Below are 13,510 nucleotides of genomic sequence, written 5' to 3' on the forward strand. Positions count from 1 at the left end.
GACTTGAAGCACCACCTCTAGATTTTTCCACATAAATAGAAAACCAAATTTCTTTGAGATCGAGGTGAATTTAGAATTCTTGAAGTTATCGACCGTATTATTCAAATAGAGGTACGTTTATTATATTTCTTAATTTTCTCTACATATTGGAATTTTGTATTCTTGCATGCGTACGAGGTTTATGTTTCATTCGTCCTGTTTACATATATTCTGGTATACGTTGTTTCTATGTTCTCGTAATTGATTTATTGAAAGAAGAAATCTGTTCGTAAAATTATTCTTCGTTTGTTTTGCAATTATTGTGTTCAAGAATCAAGGTTTCTTGAGTGTGTATATATATATAACCTCGTTTTGGTCAACTTGGTGATCTTAAGATTTCTGTATTATTGATGAATTTACTAATGGCTGTATTTTTTATTTTCATTGTTCAGATTTTGCATTTAACTCTGAAAAACTATCGAAAGCCAATCAAGATCGGATGACAAGGCGCTGCACACATAAAAATATGCGCAAAAACGCGAAGCGCATTGTCTCAACAATTGGAACTATCCCGACAGATCTTGCCAGCGACATTATGGCTCGAGTAGCGGCGAATTCATTAACTGATATCGCTAACATTAAGTTGAGGTACGTAGAATTAATAGGCAATCTTGATTTAAATTTACATACAAACTTGGCAAAACGATTTGCAGTAATTGATTATATATTTTTTATATTTCTTTATAGCTGCAAAGTATTAAAAGAAATAGCTGAAGATCCTTACGTATATCAAAATGCATCTCTCAAGAAATTTCCAATCGGGCATTGGTGGCTTCCAAGTAAAGAGGAAAAGACATTCTTGAATAAGTGCTGGGAATATGGAAATCCAGAATTACTATACAGGAGAGGAGTGGTATATATATATATATATATTTTTTTTTTTTTTTTAATTTTTTTTTTTTGCTACTGAATATTTTGTCATTTATTTTAACAATATTTGTTACAGCTCGGTTACTTTGGTCGGAATCAATTAGTCTCAGCTTTGAAGTACTTGAAGAAAGCTGTAAAGTTAGGACATATTGGAGCATTTCACGTTATCTGTATCATTTTGCTGTTGAGCGACGGTGAATGCAAACGGAGTGGAATAGCTATACTGAGCAAAATGAAGAAATCAAGGGAGTTAAGAAGAAAGTTGAAGGATTATCGCAATAATCTAACCCATATGCTGTGCACGACAATTTGGGTAAACAGGTCTCTTCATATAAATCATCTACCGATATGCTGTACCCAGACACATCCCGCGAAGAAACATGCTTGGCCTCCAATGACAATAGAAGAAGAAGATGTTTCGTGTGATGCTTGTATAGGCGATGCAGAACTTGCTTTTATATTTGACGGGCTTCCCGGCATCAAATAATCTTGTTAAGATTAGTAATACCTGTACTGTTGAAATATTATCCAATTTTTGTATCTTTCTTGCTAAGTTTGATTATAACAATTTCTCTTCGTCACTTTTCCATCAAGCAAAAACTAATACTCTCACAGAAATGAACAGAGTGACCCAACTGTGATAAAGTTCGAGTCCAATAACCAACTGGATAAAAGAAAATGTAATATAGTGATCAGTGTAATTAACCCAAGGCAAAATAAACAAACACCAACACAAGAACAAAGTACCAGACAATAAAGTGTACAAACAAAATGATTTGTAAAATATCAGTTTGTACAACGAGATTAGCTTGGCCATTAGTTTTTCTGCAACATTAACTTTTTAAATACATAATTCAGAAGGGATGGTTTTGCAGCTGGGACTCAAAAATAGTCTGATGCTATTAAGACCAGTGAATAAAAGTACGTAAAACTACACCAAGGATCCTATACCATCGGACAGAGGGGGAATGTGCACAGAGATTTCATTTTATATAGATAGATTTTCATAACCCCAAGCAAGAAATTAGTCATTACCTAATGAAGATATTTACGCCCACCCAGGTTTTGAGGATGGTGCTTTCAAATTTACATAATGAACTGCTGCATTGGAATCCCCATTTATTTTACAGATCTTCAGAGAAGAGCCATTATGGATGCTGCTAAGATTGCTGGTTTGCACTATCTTCGTCTTATCCGTGAGACTATTACTGCATTAGCTTATGGTATTTTTAAGACCGATCTACCTGAGAATGATCCACTGAATGTTGATTTTATCAATGTTTGGCATGCCGGTATGCAAGTTTGTATTGCTGCATTCAAGAAAGACCAGCTGAAGTTATTAGTCCATTCATTTGACAGGTCTCTCTGTGGTAGAGACTTTGATGAAGTTCTTTTCAATCACTTTGCTGTAAATTTCAAGGATGAGTATATGATTGATGTCTTTCAGAATGCCAGAGCATGACTAGACTTATTGCTGGGTGTGAACAGCTGAAGAAAGTTCTCAGTGTAAATCCCAAGGCACCTTTGAATATTGAGTGCTTAATGGACGAGAAGTATGTCAGAATTTTCATTAAGAGAGATGAATTTGAGCAGATCAGTGTTCCAATTTGGAACGTGTGAAGAAACCATTGGAAAAGGCTCTAGCAGAAGCTGGAGTGACTTTAGAGAATATTCGCGCAGTTGAGGTTGTTGGTTCAGGCTCTCGAGTTCCTGCTATCATCAAGATCTTGACTGAATTCTTTGGAAAGGAGCCCAGTCGTACAATGAACACAAGTGAGTGTGTTGCCAAAGGCTCTGCTTTAGTATGTTTCATTCTTGGTCCCACGATTAAAGTACGAGAATTCCAGGTGCCGGTTCTTCTTTTTAGTTGATAGTTCTTCCTATAGTTTCACTTGATGCCATGGGGTTTGAATTTGGATGAAAAAAACACAAATTTTATATGGGATCTGACTGCAGTATAAGTCAGTTTTATTCTCTAGCTTCTTATTCTGTTGAGCCAAATGCTATATACCTTTTATTTATATATTTATTTTTCTGTTCTGTTTTATTTGTATGCTGAACAAATCTTACAAGCTGATTCTTTAGGTAAAAAGCATAGGAAATCTCACATCTCTGTTGTTCTTAGTCATAGTTTAATTTAGCATACCCCTATCCAAAAAAATAAAAAAAGGGTTAGATTTAGCATACCATGATTTCCTCTGGAAATAAATAAATTTTAGTTCTGTAATACGTGAACAATAATCCGTGACAGTGCTTGGTACAATTGAAGAAGGGTGATGCTCAGGGGCGGACCCACATGGTGTCATGTGGGGTCAAATGACCCCACAGTTTTCTGGAATTTTTTTTTTTTTGTGCTGAAAACTTAATTTTCTGTTTTTTTGTGTGCTGAAAACTTAATTTTCTGCCCTAAAAAGTCCAAATTCTAAATCTATATCCATATCACATGGTCCATATCCATTATTTAGTCCATAAATATATCATATAATCCAACGATTTCTTTCCAAAGTGCACATATCGAACATGAACAGCAAACAACCGATTTTTCCTTTTTTTTCATGATACGTTGTTCGAAAAAAAAAATTTGACCCCACAGTTCAAATGGTCTGGGTCCGCCCCTGGTGATGCTAGGTTAATGACTTAGAGTTAGCAATTTTACTGCATTGCGATTAATTATTGGTATATTGAAATATCACTTGGAAAGGAGGAGGTTAAACTATCTGTTTTGAGCAAGACTATACTGGCAGTTCTGGCATTTTGTTGCATTAGAGGAAGAAAGGCTAGCCATGGATTTCTTCGTTCTTTTTTCCTGATTTATTGCAATGGGCTTTTCTTAGTTTTCCTTCTTCTTTTGAGTATTTGTTTTCTTGCATGCTTAGCTGGATATAGGATGAGTAATTATGTTTATGAACATTTGCCTCCTATCCTATTACGAATGTACCACTTATTGGAAATAAAATACTCCATGAGATCCGTAATAAGATTTGCTCGACCTTCTGATTTGAAGGTTAACGAGAGCTTCCCATTCCCCATTGCTTTGTCATGGAAATGATCCGCTGCAGATACTCAAAATAAAGCGTAGATAATCAGCAGAGCACCGTCATGTACCCTAAGGATAATCCAATACCTAGTGTTAAAGCTCTGACATTGTACGAACTTTTGTGGTTGATGTTCAATATTCTAATGTTACTGAGTTGAAGGCACTAGCAAAGATCAGCACTTGCAAGGTAATCTATTTGTGTCACTGAATATATATTGTCGCTAGTTGGAAAATCTTTTTATTTCTGATATTTTCTAATCGGAGGCACAGATTGGATCCTTCCAATCCACAAAGGGTGAACAGAAAAAATTAAAGGTCAAAGTACGTCTAAATCTGCAAGGTATTATTTTGCTCGAGTCAGCAATTATAAGTCCTCTGTGTAGAAATCTTTTTAGTGGTCACTCAGTTAAAAAAAAAAATTATGAACTATAACGGTCCTGTTGGAAATTTAAATCAGCTTTTGGAAGAGGAGGAGGTGGAAGTTCTGGTTGTAAAAGAGTCAGCAAAGGAACCAGCCAAGATGGAAACAGACGAGGCTTCTCTAGATCCTGCTCCATCAAGTACTACTGAAACTAACATGAGCATGCAAGATGCTAAAGGCTCTGTGGAGTTATTGGTTCAATTGCCATTTCTTTTAGTCTTCTATCGCAATTCTTTCTCCTCCTTTTTTTTGCCTATTTTTGGGAACATATGAGAAGATAAAATAAAGCAGCTAGTCTGTCAAAGTGGGTCCCTCTGCTTTTGGATTAATATTTTTGAGGTTGATGCGGAATATAATACAGATATTTCATGTGTCATATGTGTGTTTGTTTTTCCTTTCTTAGAAAGGATGCTCCGGTGTATTTCCCATTTTTTGGGAACTTGTGTCTCCTATTTTTATACTCCTCATGTGAGAGGGGAAGACGGGAGGGCTTCAATGGGCTCTGCTGCCGTGTGAGATTTAATTATTTTGTTGTCTCTCTGTCAAAAAAGAACATATTTGTAATCGAAATCTTTATTTTCCTGCAAGTTTTGTTCTCGCCTAGGAATTTGCATTGCTTATGCCCATAGGTAGAGACTCCGAAGAAAAAGGTTAAGAAAACAAGTGTCCCTGTGTCAGAATTGGTGTATGGAGGAATGGCTACCATCGATTTGCCAAAATCCATGGAGATGGAAGTTGAGATAGCTTTGCAAGATCGAGTTATAGCGAAGCTAGAGGAGCTCCAGAAGGTAGGTGTCAGTGCCATGTTATATTTGTTTAAGCTTGGGAGATGGATGTATTGACTTGGATTCTTTATCTGCGGCAAGGTTATCCAATTGAGGAGCGATACAAGGAGCACATGGAGAGAGGATCTGTGATCAATCACTTTGTTTATTGTGTTAACAGTTATAGAGAAGGAGCAATATCATATGACCCCAAATTTGATCATATTTAACTGGCAGAGAAGCAAAAGGTGAACATATCTTAAGTTAGTTCCTCTATATAATTTGTTACCCATACCACTCTCTGTCCCTGCCCCCTCATTTACATACAGAAACCAATTTTGTCTGCACGAGTACATAGACATATTGAATTCTAAATGAGTTGTGAATTTATCGTCAGGTTTGAGCGATAGTGTGGATGCTGAAGCTTGGTTGAGAGAGAATGCAGCATCGGAATTCACTTCCAAAATATGCAACACCAAGGAAAAAAATCGAAGTTCGACGGGTACTATCTCTTAAATGGGTAGGAATTATGAATTGGTTTCCAATTTGATTTATGGTTCTGATCCTAATGCTTTGCTTCGGTCTTTAGTTCTGCAAATTTACACGAACGACAATTGTTTGCATATTTTCGTTTGCAAGAGTTAAGGTTGCTTGATATATTTTACTATTATTTAGGATCACAATAATTGAGATGCTAAAGAAAAAGGCTTCCCTTTTGAATGAGGGAAAATTTCAGGTCCCAGCCTATTGTCCATGTAGGAAGTTGGTTTCGGACTTTAATTACAGTTGTACAACGGGCCATCGACTATAAAAAATGTTACATCTCTGTTAAATCATCACATGCTAGTCACGTAATAGTAATGATTAAGCGGAGGTTTAGACGGTCAATAAGAACTGATTGTGCAACTATAATGAAATGTAGCAAACCAACACGCTACTCAGGCGATAGGCTAGAGCCCCAATAGGGAAGTTTTCCCTCTAAATGGACATGTATTGACGATTTCTGTTTCTTTTCAAGCATAAATCTTGTCCGATAATGACGAAATCGATGCCAGTGAAGCCTACTACTACAGAAACACCCTTGCCAGTGAAGCCTACTACTCCAGAGACACCCTCACCAGTGAAGCCTACTACTCCAGAAACGCCCTCGGCAACGCTCTCTCAAGGAGGCAAATCATGATGTCAAGGTGCAGAGAACCCGAATTCAAGTCCCAACCAAAACTCAGTTGCAACTGAGACTACTGGATTCGGAAATGAAGTACCATCAACTGCAACAGAGCCCATGGAAAGCGATAAGTCTGAGAGGCACCAGGTGCTGCATAAGTTAGTAAATTGCGGCTTCAATGTTTTATGTCTACTTATTCGAGTTCTTTTTTACGAGAAAGCAATCCCAGACTTGCAACTCCTTTTAATGGTCCTTAGCGATTGTAATGTTTATTGGCAAAATTTATTTGGATTTTGTATATCCTTTTTAAGGTATTGTGCTATTAAATTTGGGAAAAAGCCATGAATACATAGAATTCTTATCGGTGTTGACGTGGCAGCAGATTATTAGATTGCTTCTTCTTCTTTTTTCCCCTCTCTTTCAATGGACTTTTTTTTTCCTCTTTGTTATTGTTCATGGAATTGTTACCTCCACGTTGGGGTGGAGGGTTGGTCGGCAAATGCTTCGAATTTTCCTTATTTCATTGAATTCTATTGAAATTGAGGATGGTCTGAGACATTGATTATTCTTAATGTATTTTATTACTGAACCTTATGTTCTCGTTCTCTTAGTTAATAATTACGTGATGCTATAGACTAGTTTATTAAGTTATTGAGGAATACTATTTAGCATTTTTAATGTTCGACATTAGTTTAAGTGACATCATTTATGTCATTAAATCATATGTTCTATTAAATATAGGGAAGAATTCATATGTCAGGTGTATTGTTTACATCAATTCACAAATCTGGTACAAAGTTTAAAAATTCAAAATTCATGTTTCGACATAATTAATTGAAAATATTTATTAATTAAATATAATAAAATCACAGTTACATGATTAATGACTACAGATTCATAAATATTGGTCACAGATTTACTTATTGGTCACATATCATCGAATTAATTGATCACAAATTATTTCGCGATCACAAATCAAAAATTTTGTAGGTTGCAGATTATTTTATTGGTAACAGATAGAAATTTTTGTAGTTTACAGCTCACATCGTCGGTCACAAATTCAAAAAACTATAGGTCATAGGTCACATATTTTCAAATTTGATGGTCACTAATTACTTTTTAATGACAAATGATCGAATTTTAATGTCACAGTTTACAGTCACAATCACAGATGGGACCATATAGTTGGTCACAGACATCCAACATCTGATCCTGACACCAGCATTGCATCCACCACCACAACACCACCACCACCACCAACAACACAACCACCACCAGAAACCATCGCAGTCGCCAGGACCACCACGACAGCCAAAAATCACCTCCAAACACACCCAACAATACACCACTTCCCAACCTCACCAACACCACTGCACCCACAGTACCACCAACCAGAAACACCACCACTACCACAACCACTAACAAATAGTCCTATCCCACAACGTCCCACCATAATCGTCGCCACCACCACAACCAACATTACAACCACATCCCCCAAAACCACCTACAATCAGATCCTACTACCAACATCACCACTACAACCACGGCCAAGATCTAAAAATACAACCAACAAAACCCAAAAATCACTACCTACAGATAGAAAAACAAAAGAGATAACACCCAAAATCACTACCTACTGAACGTAGAAGAAGGTCGAGGTCATGAATTTACTTTGACAACCAATTGACGACCATGTTGAGGTCCGATTGTACGTTGCATCTGCTTCGAGTGACGGCAATCATCACCGTTCTTCGCGATACCTGTAGCGACACCGGAGTTGTGAGCCACTGTGCAACGACGCTCACATGTTCGGAGGAGGTCGTCGCTATGACGCTGTGGTTTTCGGCGACGGTGGCTGCTCGTGTGATGGAGAGGATAAAGAGACGGGAGGGGGAGAGAGAGAGAGACTGAGCGAAAGATGGGAGGGAGAGAGACAATGAAGGATGGAGTGAAATGAATTTGAATTTTAGGGTTAGGGTTATACTGGGTATTTGATTAGAAAAGTTGGGCCCATGATTTATGCACAATGAACTTGAAAGCCTTGGGACGGTGTAATTTCCTCTTAAATATAAAGATTAATGCTATTCATTATTGATGTCAAGCGCCACTCTAGTGACAATTACATGAAATTAAATAATATATTCATTTAGACGTGAAGTTACATGATTTATTTAATTGAATTTATAAATTTTAATCATTTAAAATGGTTCTCTAGTATAAATGATGCTAGATATCATTATTATTTAATAAGACCTATGATATGTTCACATTTAGATTGTTAGATATTGTTCTTTTTCCTTACTTTTCCGTTTAAATGATTTTTTGATGTGATTTTTTGGTTTGCTATTTTATTATTAAAATTGTTTGATATTGTTCTATTTTATGAGAAATCAAAAAGAATAAATTAAGTTGTTTTTCTTTATTGCGACATTTTTGCATTACATACCTTTTATCATTTTTACTATTATTGCTAATTTAGTGAATTTGTCATCGGAGTGGCTTTATGGATCCATTCCCCAGCCTTTATTTTAGGTCACCATAATTGTAAAAGAAAGACGTTGTCCTAGATTATACCCAATGTCACAAACTCTAAACAGTCAAACATTTAACATTTGATAAAGGAGTAAAGTAGTTAAAATCTTTACTCTATCAGTTAATAATGAAAGAAGTGCTATGTGTTTTTCAAGTTCCATTTAGTATAAGTATATCATACACTAGTACACGTGTTGTAGTTACAAATGTTCGAAACAAATTTTAGAAAGCACATGAGAACTAGTTAACTTTCAACTATATTATGCCTACCACGACTTCGTGACCATTATCGTTAAAAGTTAGTTGATTGTAGAAAGTCTAATATATAACATTCCATATATAGAATTTAAGTACCAAACCATCATTAATTTCATTTCACAAACCAAATCAGAAAAAAAATTGAATTTTCGTGTAAAAATTGAAGTGCTGATAAAATTGAGGATCCCATAAAATTTGTGATTGAAAATACGCTATGTTCCTTGACATTTGTCATGAGACAAATTTATGACATGGCAACCCAACAAACGTAGGATGTGGATATGGGGTTAAACCACTTTATCAAAAAAAAAAAAAAAAGCGTCAAGATGTTAGGTGGCTGGACATGATTTGATTGAAAAGCTGATTGTGTTTTAATTAGTCCAATGATAAAGTGGCGTGTTGCATTATAATAAGTATTATAGCTAGCACTATAGCACGATTGTGCAGATATGACTACCTTTCATTTTGTAACAAAACCACAAAAGTGCCACAGTTATTTTTGCCCTCCGTTGATGTATTTTTTCCAATCACATATGTTAATTATAAGCATTTCATTTTCCCAAAACCTAATTAAAGTTGTTAATTAATGGATAATAAGATCTATAAGATTTGAGTGTAATGATGTTGAACTTCGCAAATAATCTCAGACAGTTTTTATTAATTTTTTTTTAATTGGAGAATTGTGTTTGATTGTTGAGAAGGGAAAAAGTCAATTCCAACCATGGGACAGTAAGAGGTTGAGCAAATAGTTTATTTATTGGTAATTATCAAGCTAAAATGGCACTCTAGTCCTTTCACTCCAAGCCATTAATGCATGTGCTTGCTAATCATGACTAAAAATCAACACAAGTATTGCTGCATGCTACTCTACAAATCGTAGTGCACCTTGCTTCTGAAATATTCTCTGTTGTCATTTTAACTAACCATTCTGTATATATACAATTCTCTCTTCTATAGACTATAGCATAACTTCAGTCTAATCCATTACTTCCTCTTCTAATGGCAAACGGCGTAATAGCCATGGGTTTTGTATCCCCCCTCCACCATTCTATCTCCTCCTGTTCAGGTCAATCCCGTTTGATGTTCTGTTCAACCAAAAATGCACACGCCCAGAAGATAAGAACATCCATCGCTTGTATGCACCGAGAAAACCATAAAGAAGCCAGCAGGAGAGTGATTTCTACGTTTGGGTTTTCATTGCTGAGTTTGAGTGCAAACCATGTTGAATCCTTGGCTGCAGGTTAGTTTGCTTTTGAGTCCGAGTTTGTTTTGTATTTGCTTTTGTTTCCTACATTAATTAAATGTAGCATGGAAAACGGCGCAATAGCCATGGGTTTTGTATCCCCTTCCACCATTCTATCTCCTCCTGTTCAGGTCAATCCTGTTTGATGTCCTGTTCAACCAAAAATGCACACGCCCAGAAGATAAGAACATTCATGGCTTGTATGCACTGAGAAAAGCCAAAAGAAGCCAGCAGGAGAGTGATTTCTACGACTAGGTTTTCATTACTGGGTTTGAGTGCAAACCATGTTGAATCCTTGGCTGTAGGTTAGTTTGCTTTTGAGTTCGAGTTTGTTTTGTATTTGATTTTGTTTCCTACATTAATTAAATGTAGCACAATATTGAGATGCTCAAAAAAAGAGCTCAAACTGAGGAATGTTTCATTAGAAAATCTTGTTATCCATTTTTATTGGTAATTATCAAGCTAAAAGGGCACTCTAGTCCTTTCACTCCAAGCCATTAATGCCTGTGCTTGCTAATCATGACTAAAAATCAACACAAGTATTGCTGCATGCTACTCTACAAATCGTAGTGCACCTTGCTTCTAAAATATTCTCTGTTGTCATTTTAACTAACCATTCTGTATATATACAATTCTCTCTTCTATAGACTATAGCATAACTTCAGTCTAATCCATTACTTCCTCTTCAAATGGCAAACGGCGCAATAGCCATGAGTTTTGTATCCCCCTCCACAATTCTATCGCCTCCTGTTCAAGTCAATCTCGTTTGATGTTCTGTTCAACCAAAAATGCACACACCCAGAAGATAAGAACATCCATGGCTTGCATGCACCGAGAAAACCCAAAAGAAGCCAGCAGGAGAGTGATTTCTACGTTTGGGTTTTCATCGCTGAGTTTGAATGCAAACCATGTTGAATCCTTGGCTGGAGGTTAGTTTGCTTTTGAGTCCGAGTTTGTTTTGTATTTGCTTTTGTTTCCTACAATAATTAAATGTAGCATGGAAAACGGCACAATAGCCATGGGTTTTGTATCCCCCCTCCACCATTCTATCTCCTCCTATTCAGGTCAATCTTGTTTGATGTTCTGTTCAACCAAAAATGCACACGCCCAGAAGATAAGAACATCCATGGCTTGTATGCATCGAGAAAAGCCAAAAGAAGCCAGTAGGAGAGTGATTTCTACGACTGGGTTTTCATTGCTGGGTTTGAGTGCAAACCATGTTGAATCCTTGGCTGCAGGTTAGTTTGCTTTTGAGTCCGAGTTTGTTTTGTATTTGATTTTGTTTCATACATTAATTTAATGTAGCACAATATTGAGATACTAAAAAAGAGAGCTCAAACTAAGGAATGCTTCATTAGAAAACCTTGTTATCCATTTTTATTGGTAATTATCAAGCTAAAAGGGCACTCTAGTCCTTTCACTCCAAGCCATTAATGCCCGTGCTTGTTAATCATGATTAAAAATCAACACAAGTGTTGCTGCATGCTACTCTACAAATCGTAGTGCACCTTGCTTCTGAAATATTCTCTGTTGTCATTTTAACTAACCATTCTGTATATATACAATTCTCTCTTCTATAGACTATAGCATAACTTCAGTCTAATCCATTACTTCCTCTTCTAATGGCAAACGGCACAATAGCCATGGGTTTTGTATCCCCCCTCCACCATTCTTTCTCCTCCTGTTTAGTTCAATCCCGTTTGATGTTCTGTTCAAACAAAAATGCACACGCCCAAAAGATAAGAACATCCATGACTTGTATGCACCGAGAAAACCCAAAAGAAGTTAGCAGGAGAGTGATTTCTACGTTTGGGTTTTCATTGCTGAGTTTGAATGCAAACCATGTTGAATCCTTGGCTGCAGGTTAGTTTGCTTTTGAGTCCGAGTTTGTTTTGTATTTGCTTTTGTTTCCTACATTAATTAAATGTAGCATGGAAAACGGCGCAATAGCCATGGGTTTTGTATCCCCCTTCCACCATTCTATCTCCTCCTGTTCAGGTCATTCCTGTTTGATGTTCTGTTCAACCAAAAATGCACACGCCCAGAAGATAAGAACATCCATGGCTTGTATGCACCGAGAAAAGCCAAAAGAAGCCAGCAGGAGAGTGATTTCTACGACTGGGTTTTCATTGCTGGGTTTGAGTGCAAACCATGTTGAATCCTTGGCTGCAGGTTAGTTTGCTTTTGAGTCCGAGTTTGTTTTGTATTTGATTTTGTTTCCTTCATTAATTAAATGTAGCACAATATTGAGATGCTCAAAAAGAGAGCTCAAACTGAGGAATGCTTCATTAGAAAATCTTGTTATCCATTTGAAAAGTGTTATATTGTTCTTGCCCGTAGCTAGTGGCGGAGCCAGCACCGGCGAGATAGTGCGGCCGCCCATGCTGGCTTCACCGAAATTCACAAGTTGGGAGCCGAGGCAGTCGCCATTGTTGCAGGCAACAGAAGACGGGAAGCTTGAAGTGAAAGGGAAGACGATGGGTGTTAGACTTGGGCCTTTTTTTATTTTAATCTTGGGCTTTTTTTGGGCTTTTTTAAATAAGTCAATTACTACTATCCATAGTGATAGAGCCATAGCCCATCGCCCATATGCAACTAGATGACAATTTAGACAAACCAAAGCCTATTCTCTCTCGTCTGCACGGCCCAACATCGAGTGAGTTGGAGTTGTGACTTGGGCCATTTTTTATTTTAATTTTGGGCTTTTTGTTTGGGCTTCTTTTAAATATGTCAATTAATATTATCCATAGTGATAGAGTTATAGCCCATATGCACCCAGATGACCATTTAGACAAACCAAAGCATATTCTCTCTCATCTGCGAAGCCCAACGCCGAATGAGTTGGAGTTGTGACTTGTTTCTTGCCGAGCGATAAATTTTCATTTTTTTTGTTCGCGATCTTGGATTTCTGCATCAGCATAATCACATTCTTCTTGTTCAACCAATTGCACTTCTGCATTATGAAGCCATCATCTATTTCTGCCATCTCAATAGCTTCGTTTCATTCACTTTTTTAAACAGTTTCAATGGGGCAGGGAACCTTCTTTGTCGTCCCTGTTTACATTTTCATGTTCAATAATAGGTCGAACCAAAAGTGAAAAGATAGTGTTGGCAATGTTACATCCTAAAGAAAGTGAGACCACGATTAACATGTTGGTCCAAGACTGTGTTTGTCTAATCT

At 36.8% G+C, this 13,510-nt stretch overlaps 1 pseudogene; it reads left to right on the plus strand.

The window, feature by feature from the left end:
- Nucleotides 1–1,772: 1,772 nt before the first annotated feature.
- On the plus strand, nt 1,773–6,311 carry LOC111406417 (annotated as a pseudogene).
- The last annotated feature ends 7,199 nt before the right edge of the window (nt 6,312–13,510 follow it).

Source organism: Olea europaea, chromosome 12 (genome assembly GCF_002742605.1).
Source record: "Olea europaea var. sylvestris chromosome 12, O_europaea_v1, whole genome shotgun sequence".
NCBI lineage: Eukaryota > Viridiplantae > Streptophyta > Magnoliopsida > Lamiales > Oleaceae > Olea > Olea europaea.